Source organism: Durio zibethinus, chromosome 5, assembly GCF_047325235.1.
Source record: "Durio zibethinus cultivar Kanyao isolate XHJ-2024 chromosome 5, ASM4732523v1, whole genome shotgun sequence".
Classification (NCBI taxonomy): Eukaryota; Viridiplantae; Streptophyta; class Magnoliopsida; order Malvales; family Malvaceae; genus Durio; species Durio zibethinus.
In genome coordinates this window covers 22,132,453-22,155,676 of record NC_143166.1, presented here as the reverse complement: position 1 = coordinate 22,155,676, position 23,224 = coordinate 22,132,453, and the positions used below count along the sequence as shown (strand labels likewise).

The 23,224-nt window shown below is 42.6% G+C and overlaps 3 pseudogenes; all 3 read left to right on the top strand.

Moving 5' to 3' along the window:
* Window positions 1-15,332: 15,332 nt before the first annotated feature.
* On the top strand, window positions 15,333-17,205 carry LOC149518803 (18S ribosomal RNA; annotated as a pseudogene).
* A 291-nt stretch (window positions 17,206-17,496) lies between these two features.
* On the top strand, window positions 17,497-17,612 carry LOC149518802 (5.8S ribosomal RNA; annotated as a pseudogene; the record flags this gene model as incomplete).
* Window positions 17,613-17,842: 230 nt separating this feature from the next.
* LOC149518801 (25S ribosomal RNA) lies at window positions 17,843-22,649 on the top strand (annotated as a pseudogene).
* Window positions 22,650-23,224: the final 575 nt, after the last annotated feature.

The following is a 23,224-nucleotide window of genomic DNA, read 5'->3' as shown; positions in this document are numbered from 1 at the left end:
ACCCAAGGAGACACCATGCCACACTCATGATGAGATGATGCCTACCCACCTAGTCATAGCATGTACCTAGGAGTAGCTCACTTTAAACTAGTAAGGCCTTGCCCACCTACCAGCCAATGAGGTGGTAGAGAGCTAACACTAGTCATCCCCCTATAAAAAGCGTAAGAGATTTTCTAGCCATCCTACCAAGAACCATAAGAATGTTTAAAAAAGGGACACTTTTCTCCCTAGCCATTCATGGCCTTTTGTCAACCAACTCAGGGCCTAATGACCTACATCTTGGCCACCATAATTTTTAGATTCCCCTTATTACTCCACCAACCCATTTGAGGGTGCCTGTGCACAGCTTCAACCAATAACACTTGATTGGTCACCTGGCTCTAGGGTGCCTACTCACTGGCTCACACTTGCTCGACCATCTTGTGGCTTAGGACACACACTACCTACACACCTTATCAGCAACATGTTCCCGTACTTATACTACATGCCCGCTACTCTAAGACCATTGTCTCACCGATAAGGCTTTGACTACTGCTCATCTCAAGGTTAGCCATGGTAGGACTGAGGCACACCAAGGCCTAACTATGACAATCTTCCCCACATACTATGTTGATGCCCTCATTGATGCCAACACCACACCCAACTTTTTTGTTGCACATAATTGACATTTTCCCATATGTCCCACACTTACATCTTTAAAGATTGGGTCAAAATCCTGTCACATGAGGCATCGCCCATAGTAGATAGGTGTTATCCTAGCTCCATTGCACATCTATGCTAGTTTCAAATTTAACCACTAGATTTTATCTCGATTATTCAGTATGTACCATTGCATTATTTCACTTATGATCACATCATGTTGTGACCTCTAGGCACCCTTGTCGATTATGACCTTTGCTGGAATGAATGACCACCTACTTTGCCATATATTGGTGTGCCCCGCTGGATGTGACCTATCACACCAACCTTACACTTGTGGCACTGACTCTTTGATATGCCCCACTGGACGTAGTGCTTAGGTCAACTGCACTCATATGGCACCACCCATAATAAACCCTAGCATGGTGGCATTCAAACACTTCAGTCATAAAATAACTTAGGTCTTTTTTACCACTCTAAGGTCACCTCTCTAGTTGGGCCCATTGGCCAACCGCCCTGGTAGTGGCACCTTAACATATGCTATCTTGGACTCAATCACATACTCAATATTCATAGGTTCCACTACCTTGGCTCAATATCATAAGCAATCACAATGCTCCCGCACTTTTACTTGAACTCAGCTCAGCTCTACAAGCAACCATGTCTCCATAATGGTTCCACAACTTGTTTGCCTTGACTCTGGCATATCTTAAAAGGGCTACTCAAAGCCCACCTAATGCTCTAGGATCCACTAATCCACTTGATCACACTATTCATTAACTACTCAATCTTAGGGTTCACCAACCCACTTGATACTCAAGGTCTATTGACCTACTCAAACTCATGGCCATCCCTTTGGCCAGCATCACTCAGAAAGTTACACCATCCCAATTGGCTCAATTTTACCTTACTAAAACTCATCTAGCCTACTAACGGGATGCTCAAATGGTATTACCATTAGCTTTGCTTAACTCAATCAATCCTTTGAACCACGCAACTCAAGTCTAATTCTTGTTTGCTTGCTTCTCTAAATTGCACACTGTTGTGGTCCACTGACCACCTCATCTCATAAGGCCTTCTCTCTTCGCCAACACAAGCATGGTCCATTGATCGACAAAATCTCATAATCCTTTGACTAAAAGAACTCATGGTTTGCTAACCATCACAAACTTAGGCCTTCAATCCTCAGTCGACTCAAACTCATCTGCCTTTATAGATTGGCTCCACACTTGGACCTTAAATACTTAGCTTGTACCTACACTAGGGCACCTGCACCATATAACAAATGCACACGTTAGTAACTGATCTCAATAGGCTCACCTCATATCTCTTAGGACCTTATACATCTTAGCCCATATGGCCTTACACAATGCCCTTTCATGGTGTAGCCTTTTTGTATTTTGGTCTCAACATGGTTTTTCCCACTAAAAGGGCATCACATACTCGCACGTGCCAACACCTTTGACTAGGTGAGGCTAGACTCTCATGCTTTTTCACTTGGCATCCAAGAGTCAACTTGAAGGCCTTCCACATAGGCTAATTTTTACCATGTATAGCTTCAATGGGTCATTCTTGAGCCTACATATCCACATTATTGCAATCTCTTCTCAATTTATCATTATCATGCCCACACCTAGGGCCACTTTAGTCCCACCACAGAGCCAAACTAGGCTCTAATATCACGTGTCATGGGCCACACATTCCTTAAACCAAAACCACATGTTCATGTAGCACCAAGACTACACATAGTCAAGGTATGCCTTTCGCAAGTCCATTTTCCCATGGACAACTCCATATTGATCCTTCAAGTTGCATATTCGTGAGTTTTTCCTCACTCTAACCCCGTAGGGTCACACATTCTCAAGCTCATAGGGAGGAACTATCAACTCATTAGCCCATGATTCTTAGGGTGGCCCCAAGCACCAATCTCTGCCTATAGGCATGAAGGTCCTAAGCACCGACTCACTTTGCTTAGAAGGGCACATAGCCCTGGTTCTCATACTATTATCTGAATCTAACATGATGAGAACCCAACACTATGCTTGCCTTGATCATATGCAAGTTTTTATGCTTAGAACATGAAAGCACAACACAAATGCTGGTCAACAACCAACCTACAGCCACACTAGGCTCATATTGTGACATGAAACTCATATCACAGGGCCTTAGCCCTTAGCCTCAGTCTAGGCTACCCGCACACATGATTGACACCTTACATCATGCTTGCCATATCTTGAAGAACTCAAATACGCTACCTAGTTGCAACACACCTCTACTAATTGGCCATAAAGGTCTAGCAATGTGCTTGGTTGCTAACTCATTCATCCCTTAGGCTTAATGGTGCCACTCTTACAGAAACACCATCTCATGATCCTTGGTTACTCATTAAAACAGCTTAAGTAGGGGTGATTGAGAGGTATAGCGAAGGCTAGCATCTAATCCTATGGTTTTAAGTAATGGTACGATATAAGGCCTATCGACCCCAATAATTCCTAGGTTTAACATGACCCAAAAAGACATCTGCCACACTTATGACCTAATGATGCCCACCCACCTAGACACCACATGTGCCTAAGAGTAGACACTGGTAAGGCCTTGCCCACTTGCCAGCTAAAGGGATGGTGAAGAGTTGACACCAGTTATCCCCTTTTAAAGAGTGTAAAAGATTTCTCAACCATCCTACCAGGAATCATAAGAATGTTTCAAATAGGGACACTTTTCTCCCCAATCATCTTGGGGCCTTTTGTTAACCAATTCAGGGCCCAACGACTAACCTTTTAGCCACCATAATTCTTAGATTTCACTTGTTGCTCCACCAACCCACTCGAGTGTGCCCATGCACAGCTTCAATTGATAACATCTGACTGGCTACTCGACTCTAAGGTGCCCACCCACTGGTTCACACTTATCCGTCCATCTTAGGGCTTAAGGGACACACTACTTGTATACCCTATCAACAACATGTTCCCATGCTTATAATGCATGCCTACTGCACTAACATCATTGTCTCTCTAACAAGGCCTCAATTGCTGATTAGCTCAAGGTCATGTCATGGTAGGATCGAGGCACACCATGGCTTGACCATGGCAATCTCTTCCACTTACTATGTTGATGCCTTCATCGATGCCAAGACCACACCCAACTCTTTTGTTGCACATAGTTGACATTTTCCTATATGTCCTACACTTATGTCCTCATGGATTGGTTCAAGATCCTGTCAAATGCGACACTACCCATAATACTTATTCATTGCTAATGTAGATGGGTTGCATCCCAACTCTATTGCACTTCTGTGCTAGTTTCAAATCTAACCACCAAATTCTATATCGATTACTCAATATGTGCCACTACACTGCTTCACCTATGATCAAATCATGTTGTGACCTTAAGGCACCCTAAAACCTTTCAATGGTAGTCTTCATCTCTGGCACTATACAGCTTACCATAAGGGTACTTTTGCACTTCAGCCTTGGCCTTGGCCTGCACACTTTGATAAAATATGTGCCTTTAAGGCCTTGGTTCTGATCCTTTATGGTGCTTCACCTACACCATCTCTAACAAGTCTTGTTATGTGACCCACTTAGTTTAAGACTCATACGCAGTCTGTGACATTGTCCCTCATTCATTCTAGCAACCCTCATTGCTAGGGGAATGTTGATCCTTCACCGTATACACGTGCTAGATTGATGTCCATCCCTCATCCTAATAGTCCTTGGCATGCTTTCATGATCATCCCTTTCTTTGGCCTTGACATCGATGTGTCTATTGCTAAATTGACTTTCTTCTAAGAGTCTCTTATTGTGTATTTTGATGAAAAAGGTTTGGCTGATCTTTTTGGTTCGATTGGTGGCTCTCTACACCATACTTTTATCATTTTCATTTAAAGCTTGAAAGGTCCACTTCTCTTGGCTCAACCAAATAGCATCGAGCCTCAATATACCATTGGAGTCTTCAAGGTACTGATGGTTACCATTGTTCTTGCCATTGGACTCTTTATAAGTCTTCGTAATGGCTATGAGCTTCTTTCGTTATGGGCAATCTCTGGGCCTATGTGATCCCAAACATAAGAAGCAACTAAAGGTAATGGCCTTTTTACCTTTGTTCTTGTTAGGCTCCTCGGCCCTTGCCTTGTGATGCGAGGACTTAGAAAGAACCCTTGAGCTTAGACTAGCTTGTGGACCATGGCACATGCACATGCCTCAACCATCATTGGGACATGTTGGTCTTTTGTCTTGGCACATGCTTTGACCATCATGGGCACATGTCAACCCTTGGAACTAGCAGTTCTCTCGGATACCATTGGTACATGCTAGGTCACACACCACGCACGAGTATCCTGGGCCTGGCCTATGTACCATATGCATCCCGATCAAGCAGTAGGTGGATTCAGATATATCTTCATATTTTTACTGTGCCAATGCCAATTTTTATGGTTTGTAAATTCATATAGCAGTCCTTTAAGCCTTTATGTGAAGTTTCATGGCAAGATCCTCATTATCTATTTTTCATGATTTTTAGAATTTTCTGAAGTTCAAGAATTTTTTAAATTTTTTTAGGAGTTTTAGCCCCAAATTTGGTATACATGATCCTTGTATTTCTATTGGCATCCACACAAAAAATTCAACTAAAAAATCAAAGTGTATAAGATTTTATGGTCATTTGAAAAAACCATCACCATTTTAGACACTTGAATGGCTATTGGCTACGAACTTGTAAAAACTCTTATGCTTTTTAAGGGGATGTTAGTTGTCGAGGTTCATTAGGGGATAGGGGCCAATATAAGGAGCAAGGACCAGCATGCATTGCACATCATATGTGCACACACCCTGGCCCCCTTCCCTAATTACCAAAACCCCTAATGCCATCAATCAGCTTCTCTGATGATGCTTCGTCGATGGTGCCCTAGGCAAAACAATGTGGCACCGACACATACCTGAGCCCAGCATGTGCACCATGGCCTAGAATTGAACTTTGACCAAGGCCTCAACCATTATCGACACATGTTGGTGCATGGTGTGAATGCATACTTTAACCATTATGGCATAAGTTGGCCTTTAGTATAAGCACTTGCCTCAACCACCATCGGTACATGCTAGCCATTGGTGCGGGCACATGCCTCGATCAGCACTAGCAGAAGATGGCCTTTCATGCAAATAGTTACCTCAAACATCATCCGTACATGCTAGGCCTTGGTGCTACTATCACGCCTTGGGCGAGCGTACCAAGCACATCAGGCTCACCAGCATGTACACCTGAGGTTGAGGCCTGCGCACCAGGCGCATTAGTGGGAGTTAGCATGCAAGGCTTTAGAGGCAAGGCTAGAATGCCCGCACAGCCTACAGGCCAACCTGTAAGGCCAAGGTTTGGCTTACATGATGCCTGTACCACATCCAATAAGACCCAAGATAAAAGATACACAAAAGAATTTTTTGAAAGATCACATGATCAGCAAGAACCTTTTAGCAGATCTGGTTGGCCCTTAGAATCAGGAGATAGAATCCTGATTGATTGTAATCTTTGTAATTCCTTGATTTTAGCTTTGATTCTAGGGATTTAGCCTTGATTCTAGGGATTTAGCCATAAGTGTAGCTAAGAGCCTCAATTATAAATAGAAGGCTGCTCTACCCTTATTTGTACACCATCATACACTTCTTTTTCAGTGAATACAAAGCATATTCCAGCAAGCTATCTTGTTTTCCTGTTTCTCACAAACTTATGCATTTAGCCCTTCCCATTGTTTTAGTGCCTGCACACTGGTGTTTTAGGCTGACTTAGGCTATAATGAGGTGATTCCAAGCCTAAGGCCGCACGGATTCTGAGTCTAAGGTCAGAATCCATGATAGTTGGTATCAGAGCAAGTTTGGTTCTACATGTTTGTGTTGTTCAGGTTAGATCATAGTTAAGGAGATGGCATCCCAGAGTGACGTTGCTAGCCAACAACCAGAGGCCCAGGAGCATGGGCGTGGAAGAGGCAAAAAGGCCAACTCGAGAGACATCTAGTCTGCCATAGACGGTAGGCTGACCTAGGTGAAGGTGAGCATGGGTGACATGCAGGAAAAGCTTAAAGGTGTGGAGACTCACATTGAAGTGCTAGACTCCATAAAGGAGAAGCTCAGTGGCGAGTTACAAGCTACTCTCAATAAAGGCATGGATGTGATCACCCAAAAGAATGAGACCGTAGAGGCTGTGGTGGAGACCATGTGTGATGGCAAGAGGATAAAGGAGCTCACCAGTGAGCTCATTGCTTGCAAGACTACCATTGGGAATGGCATGCTTGCTGGAGTGTCTAAGTCCAAGAAGGATGTCCCTAAGCCCAAAGAATTCAAGGGGACTAGGGCGGCCAAGGAAATAAACAACTACCTATGAGATATGGAGCAGTATTTCCAGGCCATGGGCATGCAGAATGAGGCAATAAAGGTAATCACCACTGTTATGTATCTCACTAATGTAGCCTTATTGTGGTAGAGGCACAAGTGTTATGATTTTAGGCATGGGAGTGCCAAGATTGGAACTTGGGTAGAGTTCCAAAAAGAGTTCAGGGAGTAATTTTTCCCGAAATATACCGATGATGAGGCACGGGCAAAGTTACGTAGGCTGAGCCAGTAAGGGGACATAAGGGAGTATGTCTAGAGATTCTCTGAATTGATGCTACAAATCTCGAATCTAGGCGAGAAGGATACCTTATTTGCTTTCATGGATGGGCTGAAGTCGTGGGTGAAGCATGAGCTACAATGGAAGGGAGTTCATGACTTGGCCATGACTACTGCTGAGTCCTTGATAGAGTGTAAACCTCTGAACAAGTTTGAGTCTTCCAAGCCCAAGGGTAAGGGCAAGGATGAGAGGGATCAGAAGAAGCAATCCAAGGGGAAAGACCATGACCAGGAGTCTAAGGATGGGGACTGAGATTGTTCAACTAAAGATGGTGAGAGGAAGCCACCAGTAGTCAAGTGAAAAACAAATGGGGATCGAGAGCCACTAGCATGCTACCTATGTGGAAGGAGCCACATAACGTGCAATTATCCACGGAAGGACAAGCTGGCTACTATAGACAAAGAGTCTGACGAAGAGCTAGAGTTAAGGCTAGTAAAGCTTGGGTCATTGGCATTCAATGCTGTCCAGAGTAAGGGGAATCGCAAGCCAAAGAGCTTGATGTTTACAGATCTAATGGTTATGAGTTAGAAGGTGAGCGCACTGGCGAACATAAGTGCCTCACATCTTTTTATTTCAGGTGATGGAGCCCAGAAGCCCAGACTAAAGGTGCAAAAAGGGACTGGTAGCGTTAAAATGGTGAACTCCAAAGAGGTTCTAGCCATTGGAGTAGTGTGAGGAATGAAGTTGCAACTTGGAGACTGGAAAGGCAAGGAAACCGTAAAGGTAATACCCCTTAACGACTATCAGTTTGTGATTGGGTTGGATTTTCTTGTTTGGATTAATGCCCTCTTTGTGCCTTTTGCTAATTGCATTTGCATCTTTGATACACGGTGCCAATGCCTAGTACCATTAAGGAGAGGGTCTAGAGTTGGGTCGCAAGTGGTGTCAACCATCTAATTTGCCAAGGCGGTAAGTAGAGAAGAAGACACCTTCTTGGCAGCTTTAAAGTATGAGGAGCCAAGGGAGAAGGAAATCGAGTCACCCTTGGAGGTGCTAAACATGATGAAGACCTTTAGTGATGTGATGCCCCTAAAGCTATCTAGCCAGCTACCACCTAAGAGGGAGGTGGACCATAAAATCGAGCTGGTGTCTAAGGCCAAGCCATCAGCTAGAGCCCCTTACTAAATGTCCTCACAAAAGTTGGAGGAGTTAAGGAAGTAGCTCAAAGAGTTAGTTGATGCTAGCTTCATTAGGCCATTAAAAGCACCATAAGGTGCACTGATTCTATTCCAGTGCAAGCATGATGGGTCATTACGATTATGCATAGATTATCGACCTCTGAACAAGCTGACTGTCAAGAACAAGTATCCTATCCCACTCATTGCAGACTTGTTCGACCAACTTGAGAGCGCAAGGTGGTTCACCAAGTTGGATTTGAGGTCGAGCTATTACCAAGTCAGGATCACAGAGGAAGATAAGCCCAAGATAGCATGTGTCACTCAGTATGGTTCATATGAATTCTTGGTTATGCCATTCAGACTCACGAATGCCCCAGCAACATTATGCACCCTTATGAACAAGATACTTCAGTCGTTCCTTAATCGATTTGTTGTGGTTTTTTTGGATGGCATTGTGATCTACAGCCAAACTTTGAGAGAGCATGTAGACCACTTGAGACAAGTGTTCGAGGTGTTACAGGTGCACAAGCTGTTTGTCAAGAGGGAGAAGTGCTCATCTGCCCAACAGGAGATCCCATTCCTAGGCCACATAATGGGAGGTGGTAGGATATGCATGGATGAAGGCAAGGTGCACTCCATCCTAGAATGGGAAGCACCAGCCAAGATCACTAAGTTGAGGTCATTCCATGGGCTGGTCAACTACTACAGGTGCTTCATCAAAGGTCACTCAGTAATAGCCATGCCATTGACTGACTTGCTCAAGAAAAAGAGAGCATGGGAGTAGAGCGCAGGGTGCTAGGAAGCCTTTGACAGGATAAAGCAGGCTATGATCGAGGAGCCATTGTTGGCCTTGGCAGACCATGCCAAAGCCATAAAAGGTGCATATAGATGCATCAAACTTTGCCATAGGGTCATATTGATGCAAGAGGGACATTCAATCATGTTCAAGAGTAGAAAGTTGAATGAGACTGAGTGCAAGTACACAGTCCAAGAGAAAGAGATAACTGCTGTGGTGCACTGCTTGCATACTTGGTGCCATTACCTCTTAGGGTTAAGGTTCATGGTTATGATGGAAATATGGTGACCAGTTATTTTCAGACGCAGAAGAAGCTATCCCTTAAGCAGGCGAGATGGTAAGATTTTCTTACGAAATTTGATTTCCAGATAGAGTATAAGCTAGGGCGGGCAAACCTGGTGGCAAACGCCTTAAGCAGGAAGGCTAACCTTGCTGCCATTAGCCAACCAAAGGGGTCACTGGTACCTCGCATCAAGGAGGGACTTACGCATGATCCTATAGCCAAGGCTCTTATAGAGTATGCCCCGCAAGGTAAGACTAGGTGATTTTGGGTGCATGATGGTTTGTTGTACACCAAAGGCAGTAAACTGTTTGTGCCACAGCATGGGAAGCTCTACAAGGAAGTTTTGCAAGAGTGCTATGATTCAAGGTGGGCTGGACACCCAGGAGTGAGTCGTACCTTGGCGTTGCTAGAGGATCGGTACTACTGGCCACACATGAGGGATGATGTGGAGGCCTATGTAAAGACTTGTCTTATGTGCCAACAAGACAAGGTGGAGCTCAAGAAACCAGGTGGTTTCTTAGAGCCATTACTAGTGCCAGAACGACTATAGGAGAGTGTTTCTCTGGACTTTATAATTGGTCTACCCAAGGCAGAGGGGTTTGGAAGCATCATGGTAGTGGTGGATAGGTTTTCCAAGTATGGAATCTTTATTCCAGCAACCAAGGAGTGCCCAACCGAAGAGGTAACTCAATTGTTCCTGAAAAGCATGGTTAAGTACTGGGCAATGTTGAGATTATTGTTAGTAATCTAGATGGGCATTTCACAAGCAGGCTCTGGACTGAGTTGTTCAAGCTTTTGGGGTCAAACTTGAACTTTTCCACTAGCATGCATCCACAGACCAATGGGCAAACTAAGCATGTGAATGGACTATTGGAGGTCTCTTCAGACACTATGTGAGTGCCACATAAAGGGATCGACCAAAGCTGCTAGATGTTGCACAGTTTTCCTACAACTTACAAAGGAGTAAGGCAACAAACCAGAGCCCATTTGAGGTTGTGACAAGTCAACAACCACTAACACCCAATTTGATTGCTACAGGTTATACAGGGTTGAATCCAGTAACATATAAGTTTGCCAAGGCTTGGCCAAAGTAAACTGACTTGGCCAGAGTCTATCTACACAAGGTGGCAAAGAGGTCGAAGAAGTGGGCAGACCAGAATAGGCGAGATGTGCAGTTCCAGGTTAGAGACTTAATGTTGGTGAAACTGCATCCCATTATATTCATAGAGGGCTATACAAAGGCCTAGTCCAGAGGTATGAGGGACCGTTTTAAGTAGTCAAAAAGGTAGGCAAGGTTGCTACAAGCTAGATATGCCACCCAAGCTAAAGTTACACCTAATGTTTCATGTAAGCATGCTCAAGCCATTCTTTGAGGATGAGAGAGATCCAGGATGAACAGAGTCAAAGTGTGCACCATTGGGAGCAAGGGCCTTATGTGTAAAGGAGGTCCACAGCATTATAGTTGACCAAAAAGTGAGACGAAAAAACTATCAACCAAGACAAGAGTACTTGGTATGCTGGAAGAGACTTCTAGATAGTGAGGTGAGCTGGGAACTAGCAGAGGACTTATGGTAGTTTAGGGACCAGATTAGGCAGTACCATGCAGAGGATAAACAAGAGCGTTGCATAATTAGGTGGGGTAGAATGTCACACCTTGGATAGGTGCACCAGGCACATCAGGCGCACCAGCACGTGCACCTGAGGCTGAGGCCCGCACACCAGGCACATTGACAGGAGTTAACACGCAAGGCCTTGAAGGCAAGGTCAAAACACCCGCATAGGCTGTAGGCTAACCTGCAAGGCTAAGGTTTGGCCTACATGATGCCTGCAGCACATCCAATAGGGCCCAAGATGGGATATACATAAGAGGATCTTCTAAAAGATCACAGGATTAGTAGGAGCCTTCTGACAGATCTAGTTGAGCCTTAGAATCAGGATATAGAATCTTGATTAATTGTAATCTTTGTAATTCCTTGATTTTAGCCTTGATTCTAGAGATTTAGCCATAAGTGTAGCTGAGACCCTCAACTACAAATAGAGGGCTACTCCACCCTCATTTGTACACCATCATACACTTCTGTTTCAATGAATATAAAGCATATTCCAGCAAGCTATCTTTTTTCCTATTTTTCTCAAAATTATGCATTCAGCCCTTCCCATTTTTCTAGTACCTACACGCTGGTGTTTTAGGCTGACTTAGGCTATAAAGAGGTGATTCCAAGCCTAAGGTTGTGTGGATTTTGAGTCTAAGGTCAGAGCCCGTGACACTAGCACATAACTCTACCACCACTGGCACTTAAAGACCCTTGGTGCGAGATATGCCTTTAATGTCTACTACTAGCATATTTGTAAAATCTTTCATGTTTTTTAGTGGGTGGTTGTCTAAGCCCCCTCTCGCCCCATAAGGGGAGTAGGTGTGCGTGATAGGCCTGTCACTCCATACATTCATGACAACATCACTGGAGCAAAATCTAGGCTGTGCATGCCTTCTGACCATGTTGTCTGGTGACTGGTTGCTTCGATGACTTGCAGGCACCCATGGCCTCAACTAGTTGGTGTGCATATGGAAAAAAAGGCTCAATTGTGTTGAACTCAAGCTCGTGCCTATGGCTAATGCTACCTCAGATCCCAAGCCAAGTTCTTAAATCATGCAACGGCTCCCTAGGATAGTGCCAGCAAAAGCTATAATTGCAAGCTTGGTCTAGCCAAGTCTCTTGAATATTTGGCAGTCTCATGGTCTCCTTTAGTCGACCATAAAAATGCCCTAGCCTCGCTAGGCCTATGCATGTGTCACAAACCATACATGAGTTTAACACTAAAAAGGTTATGTGATAAGACTTGCTTGAAATGGTATGGGCAACAGATAAGGAAAGATCAAAATCAAGGCCTTAAAGGCACACTTTACCCAAGTGTGCAGGCCAAGGCTAAGGCTAGAGTGTAGGCATACACTTGAGGTGAGTTGGATGGTGCTAAGGATAAGGACTGCTCGTTGGAAGGTTTTAGAAAGCCCCAAAATGTGGCATGGGTAGTTAGGCATAGAAAGGCCTACAATCGCTTGGAGATAGGCTAGCTATGTGAGTATGGAAGGACCTAGAACTGCCTAGAGACAGGCTAAGTGTATGGGCATAGAAAGGTCTAGAAAAGCCTAGAGGTAGCCTAGGCACATAGGCACATAAAAGTCTAGGGAAACCTCGAAGCAAGCCAGGTGAATGGTCGTTGAAGGTTCCAAAAAAACTAAGTGTGGGCACAGTGATGGGCATTGTAGTGCCCAGGAGAAAAAGCCTTTAAAAGGCTCTAGCTGTTGGCAAAATGGCACCTAGATGGAGAAGGCTCTGGAACCCTCTCGATACAAGCACTTAATAGGAGTGTCTAGACTCTTCTAGACCTAAAAGCTCAACAAAGAGCCTCAAACTAGCATATCTCTAGAAAGGCTTTAGCTAACCTTGTTGGAGCCTGGGCACCCTACTGTCTAAAAGGCCCTTAATAGCCATACATTTGGATTCATTGTAACCATAAGTACTATGAGGGCTCAATTATAAATAGGAAAACCTCCCCCTCATTTGTACATAAGCAACAAGTGACAACAAGTAAAAGAAGCAAGAGTGTGAGCCTTCAGAACTTAGGCCTTAAGAGCCTTTGTAGAGAACACATAAGACTATGTTCTAAGAGCAAGTGCACATACCCCATCTAGTAAATAAACTACTCTTGCCTTAATTATTTCTTTTCTAGCCTTCTCTTAAACTTTTAGGAGGTTAGTCAAGTTCTAGCATAAGTGCATGGCATAAATAGTTAGTTAAAGATTGACTTAGGCATATGAATGATAGTTTCCCACCTAATGCCACATAGTAGCTAGGCTTAAGACCAAAGCCCATGATAGTTGGTGTCAGAGCCAGTTCTAACCAGAGTTAGTATCAAAGTAGATTTTGACCACGATAGGATTAGAACCTTTATTAGAACTAAAATTAGTGTCAATTTGGTTGCACAGGCAACTTGCATGCTAGTATACTAATTGTGCTGTTGCCTTTAGTGGGAAATGTTGTGCTAGGGATTGTTGGTTATCGGTGCCGACAGTAGGGTATAAAGATGCTTGAGTGCTCCTAAGGAAATTATGGGAAGTCCTTAGTTTGTGCTTCACAATTATGGTGTATTTGTAAAAGCATGGCTAGTAACCCTCAAGCAGAATGCATGAATGACATGTAAGAGGGCTACCCACCCATAGGCAAAGGGAGAAGGGCTAGTTTCAAGGATCTATTGTCATCTATGGATTCTTGGTTGGCAAAATGAAAGTTAGCTATAGGAGATATGAAGGATCAGTTTGAGGACATCAAGGATCACATCCAAGAGTTGGACTTGGCATAAGAGGAGCTAAAAAATAGATGCATAGTGCCCTGACCTGAGAGATAAAAGTGCTTATACAACACAATAAAGTTTTAAAAGCTTATGTGGTAGCCTTATGGGAAGAGCTAGAGCAACTCAAGTGAGAGTTTACCGTATTTCAAGCTGTCATAATTGGAAATAAGGGTTTAGGACCTAAGGTGGAAGTGCCCAAGCCAAAGCCATTCGTAAGAAGTTGCTTAACCAAAGTAGATAACTTTATGATTAGCATGGAGCAGTACTTTTGAATGGCTAGTACAATGGAGGAAGCCAAAGCAAGCACCACTGCTATGTATTTAACTAATATGGCCCTATTATGGTGATGTCAAAGGTACAATAAAATGCAATGAAAGGAGACTACAATCACCACATGAAATAAGTTTGTAAGGGAACTAATGAGACGGTTTAAAATAGAGTATATGGAAAAACATGCTCAGGTGAAGCTTTGCTAGCTCACTCAAACAAGAAGAGTATGAGACTATTGTCAAGAGTTTTCAGAACTATCACTTATGGTTCTTAGCATGTATAAGTAGGAAGCCTTATTCTACTTCCTTGATGGGTTAAAATAATGGGCAAAAACTGAGTTGAAACAGTGTAGGGTCCAAGACTTGAGTTAAGCAATTGTGGTTGCCAAATCATTAGTCGAGTATGAATGCCCCAAGTCTTTTGAGCCTAGGGACAACGACTTGAGAAGGGGAAAGAAGAGTAACCACTCTTTATCAGAGGATGAGACTGAAGAGAAGCCCTAATATCACAAGGCAAAGGCCGAGGAGCCTGTCAAGGACAAAGGTAACAAGGCCATTACCTTTAGCTACTTCTTGTGTGTGAAACTACATAGGTCTAGAGATTTCCCATAATGGAAAAAGATTGTAGGCATTGTGAAAACTTATAAGGTGTCATGCCATTGTTGCCTGGTGGATGGTAGGGGCAATCTTATAGGCCTTATGTTATTCCCGTGCCAAGCAATTATGGTTGGCCTTGTGTGTCATTTCCTCTGCTCACTTATCGAGTAATCGATTGGGTGGGTTATAGACCAATGTAAGTGGATACTGCCACTTGTACATAATGGGCATATGAGTGGTGCTATGGTTATGTATGTTGGTAGGCTTCATGCTCGATGCATTGAACTATCGACCCATTATCCTTTTCAGTCTCCCTCTATATTGTCATTATACCTTAAAGACGTAATCTGTATCCTATGCTGGATAACTAAATCGATGAAAACTAGATGTCTTTCCATCCCTTATCTGTCTTATGTCCTTAGAGACTATGAGTTGGACCTTTATTATGCCCTATGTTCAAAGTATGCCACCCAAACCTCTGTGACCTCATTGGTGCACTAGTGTTCAATGATGCTCTTGGATAAGGAACATTTTGTAGGCACAGGCTCTTGGCCTTTGTTCATCCAATTTTCTCCATCGCTTAGTCAACGCATTAAGGCCCATATAGTGCCAACATTTTAAAGGAATGCTACCTGGTTAATCCTACTAGTAGTCATATACTTGTCTGAAAGATTAAGCCATGTATGTGTAAGTATAAAGTAATTCAGACTATGAAACTATGAATGTATCATTAAATCAATTAGATGGTATCTATTACTTGGATAACCATAGTCATTCTAGAGCTAGTATATACAACAAACCCTAACTTCTAAAAGGGATGTATTTATTAGATAAAAGGTCGATGTAGGCTTTGCTCATTGCTCTGATGATTCATGATAACTTGACATATCACACAACCTTTGTGTAGATAAAAGGTCGATGTAGGCTTTGCTCATTGCTCTGATGATTCATGATAACTTGACATATAGCACAACCTTTGTGTTGGCTATGCATCATTCAAATTTTTACCTTATCAACTTTCAATGGTAGGATAATGGCCTACTATGGTGGTGAAGAGTGACAAAGAATTAGGGTTTAATTTCAGAGAAAGAGCTTAAGAAATAACTACCAAATCTAAGGAAGGCAAAAAATGTGCAAATTACCCAACCTAACTCAAGGAGGTAGTGACAATAGATAACAATACCAAGCTTCATGAGTTTGATAATTGGAATGAGTACAATCTAAATCCCTAAATGAAGATCCATTAGAAGGCAAGTCTAGTCCCAGTAGCTACGATAATTCTAGCTCCAATAGCATATATTTAAATTATTGCAGTTAAAAAGCTCATAGTTGGAATAAGGGTTAGATCATCCAATTCACTTTATGGTGAGCACAGATCTACTCATCCTTACTGTTAGTGATGTGCTTTTAGCCTTAATTGACTAGGTCATTCCTTTGATGCTATTACTTTGAAAAAATTAGAGTGCTCAAAGCAGGCCTACACTTATATGCATTGGCATGGGATAACATCCTCGAATTTTAGTCCTATTATGTTGGCCTTCAGGATCGAAGTAATGATTAATAAGAATAGTTGGAGGCATTCATGTTTCATAGAAAAGAGGAGAAATTCTTGGATTTATGTAAGATGAACAACTACAAAAGCATTTTCCAAGGATGTTTTCATTAATTAAGAACAAAAGCTAAGGGCTCAAAGATGATCAGATGCCATCTTAGTCTCAACCATAAATGATGCTGACCAGGGATTGATGGATGTTACTTTTAGGACTTTGCCAAGACCTTATGAGAAATCAAAGCTTTAGGTTCTTGGGGGAGTATTGTCATAAGGCTGAAACTTAAAGGAATTGATAAAAGGGCACCACTAGGAGTGAAGCCTGTAGCTTAATTTAACTCAACATGGGGAAACTTATTAGGTCCAAATATAGTAAGGATTGACAAATTGAAAGCTTTTTCTTGATTCTATAGGTGGTGTTGCATGGCCATTCTTAGTTTGTGGAATGATTTGTCTAGTTAATTCCATTAACGAATGAGACCTTAGCCTACTAACTAGTACACAAAGGTGATCTTTCATGGCTAGCTTCTTAGAGAGACTCTGCCTACTTAGGCCAAGGAAGTTTATGGCAATAACAGGTCTATGATGCCTTTAGATGTTTAGGGCTGCAGATGTGCTACATTGATGTATTCGACGTGTCTATAGCCATGGTTGATAGGCCCAGGTAATCTTTTAAATTTCATCATGATGGGGATAAATCATCGTAATTATTAGTCTTCAATGATGAATTCCTAGTAAGCGTAAGTCATTAGCTCGCATTGACTACATCATTGCCCTTTGTACACACCGGTCGTCACTTCTATTGATTAAATGGTCTGGTGAAGTGTTCAGATTATGGTGATATAAATGGTTTGCTACCTATGACATCACGAAAAGTCCACTGAACCTTATAATTTAAAAGAAGGAAAAGTCATAACAAGGTTTCCATAAGTGAACCTATGAAAGGATCATTATCGAAATCCACTTAATGAATGACCCGCAAATACATTAACAAAATATCGAAGAGGTGAGGGTGCCTCCATGCCTCGAGCCCCTTTCAACCCTTTTCATGTTCGATAGTCACTTTGTTCCACCTTTTAGGTAGGAGAAATTATTGGCATCATCACCCATAGCCGAATAACAAACCCTTAGCACTATTTATGCTAAGGAACTAGAATGAAAAAAAGTGCATGTACCATCTCTATCCCATTTGTGGTGTATGCACATATGGCACCATGACTCATTTTGTTGTGAAAAACCAATAAAAATTTTAGCAATGGATATCTTGGCTCTCGCATTGATGAAAAATATAGCGAAATATGATACTTGGTGTGAGTTACACCTAAGCCATTGGGCCAAGGGCATGCTTGCCTGGGTGTCATACATCGTTGGTCCTTCCAACCACCTACCCATCAAGCTTCAGGTAGGGGGACAAAAGATGGCCTTTGTGATCTCATCGATCGTGGTTGGCCCAAGAGTGAGTCCTCAACAATGATAGCATAATGATTATCAATGGTAAAGCTCTTGCCATGCCTTATCTCTAGTGATGCATGCTTTTTGTCAATTCAAACCCTATTGGACCTCTTACATCACTCGATTGATGCTCCATCGCAACTTCAGGTCATGTAAGATTACCTATTGAGTTTAAGCATATCAACAAGTAGAGGAAAAAAAACACTTACCAAGATTCCCTTAGTAATGGTAAGCGAACTGGGCAAAGCCTAGCTTGAGAATCGAGCAAAGCCTAGCTTGAGAATCGAGTGCCCCCAACATCCAAATTGTAATTTGGAGAAGCATCCTCAATGGTGGATTAGGCCCAAGTCCCCTAGAAAAAGTCACTTGAAAAGATGAAAACCTCGTTGTGCTTGGACCTTATCACACCATAAGGCATTGTTTGTAGGTCAAGTTGTTTGGGAATGTAGCCCTAATCGGGTAGTAAATTTTTTTTAAGGCTGAATACAGGCAAAAGACCAATAATGAACAAGTACCACAAGGAAAAGATGAAAAGGACATTGAAAAAAGAGTCAAAAAATGCTTGAAATTATTAGGAGGAAAGTGGATAGGGGTCAGTGATGTGCCCTGGTGGGATGTGGAATGGCAAGAGTTGATCTTCCAATCAACTTGAGGCATGGACCAATCTGGGTTGTGATTGTGCCCCAAGTCCAGGCTTTTGATATGCTCGTGAAGATGTCATCACTATGATCATGGAATGTAACATGCATTATCTTAGCATGCCTCGACATCAACGAGCTCCCAGTGTCAGTGTCATGGTTCGTGCATTCCTTAGACTGAAACCACACATTCGTGCAACACCAAGACTACTCATAGTCAAGGTTAGCTTTTCATGAGTCCATTTTCCCATGGATAGCTTGATATCGATCCATCACGTCATATACTTATGGACCTTTCCTGGCTTTAACCCCATAGGGTCACACATTCCTAAAACTCAATAGGGAGGAACCCAACTCCCATCAACTCATCACCCTATGAGTTTTAGGGTGGCTCTAAGCACCTATCTCTGCCCACAGGTATCAAGGTCCTGAGCACTAACTTATCTTGCTCATAAAAGAACACAGCTTTGGTTCCCATACTATTATCTCATTTTGGCATGGTAAGAACCTAACACCATGCCCACTCGGATCATCTACAAGCTTTTATGCCTAGAAACCAAAGGCACAATACAAATGTTGGTCCACAGCCAACTTGTAGCCACATTACGCTTCTCTCATCGCATGAAACTCATATCTCAAGGCCTTAGCCCTTAGCCTCATTTTAAGATAATCGTATGCATGATGGACACCTTACATTGTGCTCATCCCATCTTGGGGAACTCGGGTGTGCTACCCCAACTACAGCACACTTTTATTGATTGACCACAAGGGTCTAGCAGGGTGCCTGCCTGCTAGCCCATTCATCCTTCAAGCTCGATGGTGCCCCTCTTATGCAAACACTATCTCATGATCCTTGGTTACTGATTGAATCGAATTAAAGATGAAAAATCAAGGGGCATAGCAAATGCTAGCATCTAACCCCATGGTTCAAAGCAAAAGCACAATATAAGGCTCGCAAGCCCCAACCATCCCCGAGTTTACAATAACCCAAGAAGACACCATGCCACACTCATGACTCGATGATGCTGGCCCACCTAGACATCGCATAGCCTAGGAATAGCTTACTTTATACTAGCCAAGCCCCTAACTACTCGTTAGCCAAGGGAGTGGTAGAGAGCTGGCACTAGTCGTCCCTCTTATAAAAAGCATAAGAGCTTTTCCAGCCATCCTATCAAAAACTATAAGACTATTTGAAATGGAGACACTTTTCTCCTCAGCCATTTCAAGGCCTTTCTTTAACCAACTCAGGGCTCAGTGACCTTTCTTTTGGCCACTATAATTCCTATATTACACTCATTGCTCCACCAACCCAGTCGAGGGTGCCAATGCACTACTTTGACCGATAGCACCTAACTAGCTACCTGACTCCATGGCACCCATCCACTGGCTCACACCTAGCCCCACATCTTGGGGCCTAAGGCACACACTACTTGCACACTCGACCTATAGGTCAATCATGGTAGGACTAAGGCACATTGCCTAACCCTGACACTCGACCTATGAGTTCCCTATTTGATCCATCTTGAAACATGGACTAAAGAGTCTGACATGTGTGCAAGTCAATGGGCTAGAAAACCTATAAGGCATAAGGAAATTGATTAGTGGGATCCCTTGTGGGTGCATCACTGATTGATCTTGATATTCTAAGAAGGGTTCGAGTGTCAACATCCTATCAGGACCCAAAAATGGTGAACTATGCTTGAATAGGGCAAACCCAGAGGAAACTTTGGTGGAAGCCCACAGTGATACTAATGTGCAAATCATTTGTTTGACTTGAGTATATGGGTGAAAGACTAATCGAGCCATCTAGTAGCTGATTTCCTCTAAAGTTTCCATCAAGATAGTTGGAGCCCTTAATGAGTTATATCGAGTAAAGCTAATGATTAAAGGCATCGAGGGTGCAATGCCCTCGACCTATTCTCAAACTTTAAATAGGTAGGATGGTGTGACTACTTTGTTGAGCCATACCACGAAATTGAGGGCTCCAAGTAGGCCATTTTTGGTAAGCAAAACTAGTGATGTGGGATGAATTGCAAGCCAAGTTACAATGCTGAATTGCACATTAACCTAGAACCCACAAAGGGTGTTGGTTAATTAACACAGTAAGATGATGGTCATGGAAGTCAAAATCTGCTAAAGAGTGAACGACTTTCCTATCGAATCAACTAGCCTTGAAATGGATCACATTTAAGTGTGTGACCTATACCCGACCATTAGGGCAAAGGCTAGGCCTCGATAAGTAAGAGGGTGCAATGATTGCCACAAAACTTGAGGCATGAGCTTAGGCAAAACAACTATCAATGCAAATCTTTGTGGTAGTAGCAAATATTTAAATGAGAACTTTAAAAGTTAAAGAAGGGAAATGTTTCATGTGAACGACACTTGCATATAGATCAGGCAATCCTATGAAATGGGGGAAGCTCATTTGATAACACGTCTAATGTGAGCTTCAAAAGGGAATCAAGTTAACATTATTAAACTAGGATGCAATGACTAACGACAACATTAAAGAGTCTGGAAATGTCAATGAAGGCCTTAGGAAAAGTTATTTCTTCTATTAACGGCCTACCCACCTTGGAAATGGCTTATCCAAAGGTAGGGTCTAGCAGCCAAAATAACACCAAATGTCATGTGGTGTTCAGTATGCCCTCGACGGCCCTTGAAAATCTGAAAGACCAAGTGTCATCCATGCTAGTTGTACTCATAACCGTATCAAGTCTTCAAGATGAATAGCCTTTAGTCAATGGAACAATGTAGGTAAGGGCAGTTGGCAAAATGGATTTATAACCTTGGAAAAAAGATTGGCTTTGAAGGTTGGGCACGACAGTCCCAGTCCCAGTCCCAAACCTGTCAGCTATCAATGCACTGCTTGAGCTATTCCCATGACTAGAGTAGGTTGTCACATGCTAGCTAAGGGATAGATTGGGAATGGCTCCCTTGGGGGCCTTACTCGAATGATAAACAATCGACTCAAAATTGGTACAGATAAGGGGAATCTGACTATTTAATTAAAAAAAGCATTGCGAAGGTCCCTATAGACGCTCACACAATGTGATTTATGCCCAATGCTTTGAATGTCAAAGTGAAGAAATTAAGCCAAGTATGGGTAAATAGCAATAGTAACTATAACTCTTTTAAGGTAGCCAAATGCCTCATCATCTAATTAGTGACATACATGAATGGATTAATGAGATTCCCATAGTTCCTATCTACTATCCAATGAAACCACAGCCAAAAGAATAGGCTTGGTGGAATCAACGAGAAAAGAAGACCTTGTAGAGCTTGACTTTAGTTTGACTTTGTGAAATGACTTGAAAGGTGTAGGATAAGTGGGAGCCCTTTAACAAAATTGAAATGCCACTACTTTTAATGTTATTTTACTTATTCTGTGAATTAAAGGTAGGGCATGACCCCTTCTTTTGGACCCAACACCAACCTCAATTGGTCAATTCAGGCACAAGACATTATTAGATAGGGAATTTGGCTAGGGTGGCACATTTATTAAAAGATAATGCATATGTCTTAGGATGAGCTTAATGAGAATAAAAATTTCTATAGAACAAAAAGGTAAAAGCTCATTTGATTATGATTTTTAGTACAAATACAAACCATGAAAGTGTGGCCTATCGATCCTTTAGACCTTTAAAATATGAAGCTAGAGATGTCAAAAAAGTTACCACAAGGATAACTAGCTTATGGCAACCAAGCGTTCATAGTGACATTGCTTTTTTATCCTTTGATGTTCACTCTTCCTCTTATTATGAAGCAAAATTCACCAAGCGTTGGATTGTTCACCCACCAATAGGGAATGTAAGGTGAGTTTAAACCATCAAGAGATAGGTTAGTTTTACCCTACTGATGGTAGCATTGTAATAGTAATTCAACCTAGTACAAGAAAAATCATTGATTCATACAATTGGTCATCGTGCTTGGTTGAAAAGCTAGTGGTGTAAAGCTATTGTGTGTTGTATTATGACTGAATGCCTCTAAGTCAGAACCAAGCTAAAAGTTATGCATGCTCTCATCGCTTGATTGCCAACATACAGTAGGGGCCCATGGCCCCCAAGGGCATGTGTCACGGGTTGAGACTTAAGCTTCTAATCCGCGGGCTTCGGGACCCAAGCATTCACCCTTCCAATGCCTCAGATCAGCCTTCTGCCATGGTTCACACCCTTGTGAGGTATTGTCCGCTTTGGTCCCCCTGGCCTCATGGTTTTGTCTTATAAAAGGTGTCTCACAAGGCAGAGGTGGTGTGAATCCTTTTATACCCCAGGGACCCTCCTATTATGTTCGATGTGGGATTCAGGACTCTTCCTTAGGTCCATGACATTTTTTCGTACCCAACCTCGTTATGCCCTCTTCATGGAAGCTGACCACCCTGCTTGTCTCCCTTGAGTGCTTGGCATGGATCGAATGGTTTAAGGCTGGCTCTGATACCACTTGTCACGGGTCGAGATTTAAGCTTCGAACTCGCACGGCTCTGCGACCCGAGCATTCACCCTTCCGGTGTCCCAGATCAGTTTTCTGCCATGGTTCACACCCTTGTGAGGTATTGTCCGCTTTGGCCCCACTGGCCTCACGATTTTGTCCTACAAAAGGTGCCTCACAAGGTGGAGGTGGTGTGAATCCTTTTATACCCCAGGTACCCTCCTATTATGTTCAATGTAGGATTCAGGACTCTTCCTTAGGTCCGTGACATTAAAAAAAAATTTTTGAAAATGCTCTTGTATTCACTGAAACAGAAGTGTTTGATGGTGTACAAATGAAGGTGAAGTAGCCCTTTATTTATAGTTGAGGCTCTAGCTACAACTTAATGGCATATCCCTAGAATAAAGGCTAAAATCATGGGATTATACAGATTACAATCAATCAGGATGCTAAC